The 7,279-nt window shown below is 28.7% G+C and overlaps 1 long non-coding RNA gene across 1 annotated transcript; it reads left to right on the top strand.

The window, feature by feature from the left end:
* The first annotated feature begins 2,218 nt into the window (after window positions 1-2,218).
* On the top strand, window positions 2,219-4,004 carry LOC127726756 (uncharacterized). The gene is made up of 4 exons (XR_007993679.1): window positions 2,219-2,248; window positions 2,703-2,732; window positions 3,460-3,489; window positions 3,966-4,004. It is a non-coding gene; the product is annotated as an uncharacterized LOC127726756 (long non-coding RNA).
* The last annotated feature ends 3,275 nt before the right edge of the window (window positions 4,005-7,279 follow it).

The raw sequence follows: 7,279 nt of genomic DNA on the forward strand, positions 1-7,279 counted from the left end.
ATTATAAACTGCCATAAGATTTCAATACTTTTTGCACATCAGGATTGGTTGTTTTTCATTAAATAGGCTGAATTTAAGGGAAAAGATACTAAATTTTTTTATGCGTTGCCTAAAATGCAAATATTTCTTCTAATCTTAAAAATAATGCAATTTTAATTGCAATCAGCCTTTAATATACCTTTTGATAAGTTATTTTGTATAAAATGTTAATTTTGGAAGGAGAGTTATGCTTAAACTTTTGTTTTTGTTGAACAAGAATGCAATCACTTCTTTATTTTCATGAAAAACTATTGACCACTATTGGATTTTTGCACTTTATTTTGTTTAGGATTGGTTGTTTTTTCATAAAGTTAAAAGAATATCAGAGAAAATATACTAAAATGCTGTTTGCATTGTGTAAATTTTGAAAAAAAAATTATGCTTTATTATTTGGAATTAGTTATTTCAAAAGCCTTTATATAAGTCGCTTAAAGAATTTAGATATAATCAGAATTAAAATACTTAAGGTTTGGTTTTTGTTGAAAAAGAATTCAGTTATTGCTTTATTTTAATAAAAATTATAAAATACCATAAGATTTCAGTACTTTTTGCACATCAGGATTGGTTGTTTTCCATTGAATAGGCTGAATCTTAGAGAAATGATACTAAATTGTTGTACGCATTGCCTGAAATGCAAATATTTCTTTTATAATTCAAATAATGCAACCTCAATTGCAATGAGTCGTTTAACATGCCTTTTCATACGTTAATTTGTATAAAATGTTAATTTTTGAAGGATAGATATGCATAAAGTTTTGTTTTTGTTTAACAAGAATACAATGATTTGTTTCATGTTAATGGAAATTATTAACTGCCATTGGATGTTTGTATTTTTTATTGTTTAGGTTTTTTTCCCATAAAATTAAAAGATTATCAGAGAAAATATACTTAAATGTTGTTTGCTTTGTTTAGATTTAGCAAAAGTATTCTTCTTTTGATAAAAGATGAAGGTTTTTTATTTGTACGAATATTTTTTAAGGCTTCAATATAAGTCTTTCTTTAGAATTAAAATATAATCAGAATTTAAATACCTAAAATTTTGTTTCAGTGGAACAAGAATGCAGTTATTGTTAATACAAATCAGAAGCCAACATAAGATTTCAGTATTTTTTTGTACTTCAGGATTGTTTTTTTTTTTCATAAAATATGCTCAATTGCAATCATTCTTTATAAATGTCTTTTGATAATTAATTTTGAATAAAATGAAAACAATTAAAGGATACATATGCATAAACTTTTGTTTTTGTTAAATAAATATGCAATTATTTCTTTATTTTAATCATAATCATTGATCACCATTGTATTGTTGTACTTAATGAAGTTAATGATTATTTATTTTTAATTACGGTTAAAGAATATCAGAAAAAAATATAAAAAAATGTTGTTCGCATTGTTTAAAATTACAAATATTTCTTATTTTATTGAAGTAAATGCAGCAAATATACTTGTAATTTGTTATTCTAATGGTGTCAATTAAGATAATTTTTTTGAAATGAGTTTTAAGATTATAACGATACAAAACTTTAATAATTGAAAAATGTTACACCAAAATTTTCAGGAACGGCTCAGATCATTTATTTTCCATAGTATTTTCGGAAAATAATAAAATAAAATCGCGAAAGAAACACCGTTTTAGAACTGTCCGGGATTGAAATATATAACCTAATTTAATTAAGTTTAAAACTGATTGGTTGTAAATCAAATGACCATTAGTTCTTAAACTTTATAGGATTAAACTTTTATCGACACTGATGTAATCAGAAGAAACTTCCTACTTTGTTCAAGTTTTACAACCTCCAAAAATTATAAATTGTGTTTGAATTTATCAATCTCCACAATTAATAACTGTTTATAACCATAAATCTTTAAATAAATGGCTTTTAATGTCAATGATGTGTTAGCTGAAATTCCCATTTGATACTTCTGAAGATATAACAGGTAGGCCGATAAAAAACTAGCAAGCATGTCATATCAACGACGATGAATTAGTAGTACCTCCCATAGGCTCAATGTTATGCAGTTCATTCTAGTTTTGAAATTCAGAGTGCTTGGACGTATTTTCTGTTACTTCTCGTTCGAAAGGTATTACTGATCTTCATGAAAACATTGACTTGATAATAACTTGTGTGAAATTATTTGGTGCGTCTTTTGAATACATATTCCTCTTGGTTTTATACAGGAAGGAAAAACAGATGAAATAAGACCTGTGGTAAGTAATGTTATGCTATTATTAAAACAATATGTAAATATAATTAAACGTCAGTTCAAAAACATTTTTTTTCTAAACCGTCAGCTTGCAAAAAGTTGTAAGCCATGTCTTTTTCTGTGTTTTCGTGCAAAAATAATTGTTAAGCTTATATCTCCAGCTTTGTTTTTGTTGTTGCCAAATTGCAAAGAAAAAAAGTAAAACATTTGTAAAGACTTAAAAGGTCAGCCTATCAAAAATTGAAAAAAAAAACTTACACCAACCATGACGAAACTGTAGCTCCTCTCGTAGGCTAAATGTTAAACTTTTCATTATAGATTGAGAATTCAGATTGTTTGGACGCATTTCTGTTCCTTCTTTTTCTGAAGACAGTAGTGATTTTAATGTTATAACTCCTCATATTAAGTAAACATTTTTATCCGTATTTTGATTATATATTCCTCTTGGATTTATACAGAAAGGGAATACAGAAGAAGAAAGACCAGTGGTAAATAACGTTTTAATATATATAAAAAAATTACGGGTATCAACATTAAACACCAGTTCTAAAAGACCCTTACATTGTCAATTGCCGAAATTTGCTTAAAATTGTAAGACTTGTCCTTTTCTGGCGTTTTTGTGCAAACATGATTGTTAAAAGTAAAGAATAAATTAAACCTTAATTGAAGAGCCACCATTTAGTCTACATCGCCAGTCTTTTGTTGTTGCTGTTAGTAACTTGCTATTATCAAAACAAACAGGAAATAATAGTAAACGTCAGTTAAAAAAAAACTTATTTTCATTTCTGTAGATTTGCCTCAATTTGTAAAGCATGTTTTTATTTAAGTTTTGGGTAAAAAATATTGTTAAAAGTAAAGAATAAATCAAATCAATGTTGAAGAGCAATCATTTAACTTATATCCCCAGTTTCTGTATTGTTGCTATATTTAGAATAAAAAAAACCAGAATCGTATACTTCTGAAAAGAAATAAAGGTCAGCCGATAAAAATTGCAAAAAAACATACCAACTACGATAATATAGTAGTTCCTATTTTAGGCTCAATGTTAAAAATGTCATTCCAGTTTGAGAATTCATAATGCTTGGACGTATTTTCAATTACTTCTTTCATGAAAGGTTTTAGTGATCTTCATAATAACATTGACTTAGTACTAACTTGCGACATCTATGGATAATTTGCATTCTTATTTTGATTTAATATTTCTCTTTTATACAGAAGGGACATACCGAAGAAGAAAGACAAGTGGTGAGTAACTTTGACTTTTTTTTTTAGATAAAAATAATATTAACATTAAACGTCATTTCCATTAATCTAGCTGAAAAAAAGAAAGACAATTTTTTTTTCGCGCAAAAATTATTGTAAAAAGTAAAGAATAAATTACACCCATCTAAAGAGCAACCATTTAGCTTGATTCCCAGTTTCTTTGTAATTTGTAAATTGCAAAGAAAAAATATATATGCTTATGAAGACATAAGGGTCAGCCAATATAAACTTGAAAAAAACTTCATATCAACGACGATACCCTTGTAGTACATCCTATAAACTCAAGGTAAACCTTTTCATTCCAGTTTGAGAACTCAGTGTGTTTGGACGTATTTCCGTTACTTCTTATTCGAAAAGTATCAGTTAGTATCATGATGATATTGAATTAATGCTAACTTGTGACATTTAGTGACATTTATCCCCTCTTTTGAATAAATCTTTCTCTTGGATTTATACAGGAAGGAAATACAGGGGAAGAAAGACCAGTGGTAAGTAACATTTCATTATTAAAGAAAGAATGACAATTAACATTAAAAGAGAGGCGAAATATACCAGAGAGACAGTCAGATTAACAGATCGAAAAAAACAACAACTGACAATGCCATGACTATAAAGGAAAAGGTCAAACAGACAAATAATAGTACACAAGAAACAACATAGAAAACTAAAACCTAAGGATGTGCTCACATTGACCTAAACTCTGTTTTTTTATAAGTGTATTTCACACGTAAACTAAACACACTTACTTTCACATTGATAATCTGTGTTTACATATAGTTCAAATCATCTTTTGTCTACATGCAGTCGATAGTGAATGTAGGCCTTGCGTGGGTTAAGGTATACAGAACATGACTTTTGACATGTTTATTTAAAGAAGAAAGGTTTTTTGAATAAGATTGATGACGTTTTTTGAATAAGATTGATGGTAGGTCGACCGTATGTCGGCTCGTTATCGAGAAAGTTCAATGTAGGAGTTAGATGTTATGTTAATAGTTGAGGTCAATTTTAACTCTAAATTTTAGTTTAACCTTGTGTTCTATTGAGGGATATGTCGGCTATCATGTAAGGTTAGGGTTAAGGTTTGGTTTAAGGTTAAAGTGAAGGTTAAGGTTAAAGTTAAGATTAATTTTACGTTTAACCTGAAGCTTTATTGAAGCATATGTTTGCTATTATTTAAGGTCAAGGTTAAGGTTAAGATTATTTTTAGTGTAACCTTAATGTTTATTTAAGCATATGTTTTCTTTTTCTTAAGGTTAAGGTTAAGGTTCATTTTTTGTTTAACCATAAACATTATTTAAATATACGTTGGCTATATCATAACAGTTCTAGCCGTGAGGGAATACTCAAGGTTGTCTCAGGTGACGGTATGTCTGATCATTATCTAGATAGGTACATTAAGGAGTTGATAGTTAACGTCAATTTTTATTCAAATTTTTAGTTAAACTAAAGGTTTATTAAAGGATGTGTTGGCTTTTATTTGAAGTTAAAGTGACGGTTAAGGTTAGTGTTATGGTTAAGGTTAAGATTAAATTCGCGTTTAACCTGAAGCTTTATTCAAGTATATGCTGGCTATTATTTAAGGTTAGGGTTAAGGTTAAGGTTGAGATTATTTTTTTAGTGTAACCTTAAGATTTATTTAGGCATATGTTGGCTATTATTTTAAGTTACGGTTAGGGTTTAGGTTAATGTTAATTTTTCATTTCACCTTGAGCATTATTTTAAGATACGTTGACTCTATCATAATAGTGGTAACCGTGGGGAATGCTCAAGGTTGTCTAAAGTGACGGTATGACTGATCGTTATCGAGATAGGTACATGTAGAAGTTAGATGTTAGGTTTAAAGTTGAGGTCAATTTTAAGTCTAAAGTTTAACCATATTTTGTATTGTAGGATATGTTGGCTATTTCTTAAAATTACGATTAATGTTTGGGTTAAGGGTACTGTTAAGGTTAAGTTAAGGTTAAGGTTAAGGTTTATTTTTCGTTTAACCTTAAGTTTTATTCAAGCATATGATGGCTATCATTTAAGGTTGAGGTTAAGGTTAAGGTTATTTTTTCTGGTAACCTTAAGCTTTATTCAAGCATATGTTGGCTATTTTGTTAGGTTAAGGTTCAAGTTAAGGTTGATCTTAAGGTTAAGGTTAAGGTAAAGATTAAGGTTAAAGTTAATTTTTCGTTTAACCTTAAGCATAATCTAAAGATACGTTGACTATATCATAACAGTGGGGAATACTCAATGTTGTCTAAGATGAAGGTATGACTGATCTTTATCGAGATATGTACATGTAGGAGTTAAATATTAGGTTTATAGTTGATGTTAAGGTTAAGTCTAATTTTTAGTTTAACCTTATATTCCATTGAAGGATATATTGGCTATTATTTTAAGTAACGGTCAATTTACGGGTTAAGGTTAAGACTAAGTTTTATTTTTCGTTTAACCTTAAGCTTTATTTCAGCGTATGTTGGCTATTATTGAAGGATAAGGTTAAGGTTAAGGTTATTTTTTCGTGTCACTTTAATGTGTATTTAAGCATATGTTGGCTATTATTTAAGGTTAGGGTTAATGTTAGGGTAAAGGTTAAGGACAAATTTAAGGTTAAGATTATTTCTTCGTGTTACCTGAAGCTTTATTCAAGCAAATGCTGGCTATTTCTTTAGGTAACGGTTAAGGTAAAGGTCAAGGTTAAGGTTATGGTTAATTTTTCAGTCAAAAATACGTTAGCTATATCATAACAGTGGTAGCCGTGGGGAATACTCAAGGTTGTCTAAGATGAAGGTATGACTGATCGTTATCGAGATAGGTACATGTAGGAGTTAAATATAAGGTTTATAGTTGAGGTTAAGGTTAAGTCTAATTTTTAGTTTAACCTTATATTCTATTGATGGATATATTGGCTATTATTTTATGTAACGGTCAATTTTAGGGTTAAGTTTAAGGTTAAGGTTTATTTTTCGTTTAACCTTAAGCTTTATTGCAGCGTATGTTGGCTATTACTGAAGGTTAAGGTTAAGGTTAAGGTTATTTTTTCGTGTCACTTTAATGTGTATTTAAACATATGGTGGCTATTATTTAAGGTAAAGGTTATGGTAAGGGTTAAGGTTAAGGACAAGTTTAAGGGTAATGTTTTTTCTTCGTGTAACCTTAAGCTTTATTCAAGCATATGTTGGCTATTTCTTTAGGTAACAGTTAAGGTTAAGGTCAAGGTTAAGATTAAGGTTAATTTTACGTTCAAAAATACGTTGGCTATATCATAAAAGTGGTAGCCGTGGAGAATACTCAAGGTTGTCTAAGATGAAGTAATGACTGACTGTTATCGAGATAGGTACATATTGGAGGTAGATGTTAGGTTTAAAGTAAAGGTTAATTTTAAATCAAATGTTTTGTTTAACCTTAATTTTCATTGAAGGATTTGTTGGCTATTATTTAAAGTTACGGTTAATATTAGAGTTAAAATTACGGTTAAGGTTAAGGTTAACGTTAATTTTTCGTTTAACCTTAAGTTATATTCAAGAATATGTTTGGCTTTTATTTTCGTCTTTTGTTTACATGCAGTCGATAGTGAATGAAGGCCTTGCGTGATAGTATACCTTTATTGATAATTTAATTCAAATGTTACGTCTATTCGAAATTTTTATAGTTTATCCTGACTTTTTTTTTTCTTTTTCATAAGGTATAAGTGATTTGTGTAATACATTGATTAAATAATTATCTGTGACAGTCATTTCGGATTGTAAACAACAGAGCGTCTAAGGTCCAGATTTGAATCAAGTTA

The sequence above is a fragment of the Mytilus californianus genome, unplaced genomic scaffold (genome assembly GCF_021869535.1).
Source record: "Mytilus californianus isolate M0D057914Y unplaced genomic scaffold, xbMytCali1.0.p SCAF_18, whole genome shotgun sequence".
NCBI classification, from domain to species: Eukaryota; Metazoa; Mollusca; class Bivalvia; order Mytilida; family Mytilidae; genus Mytilus; species Mytilus californianus.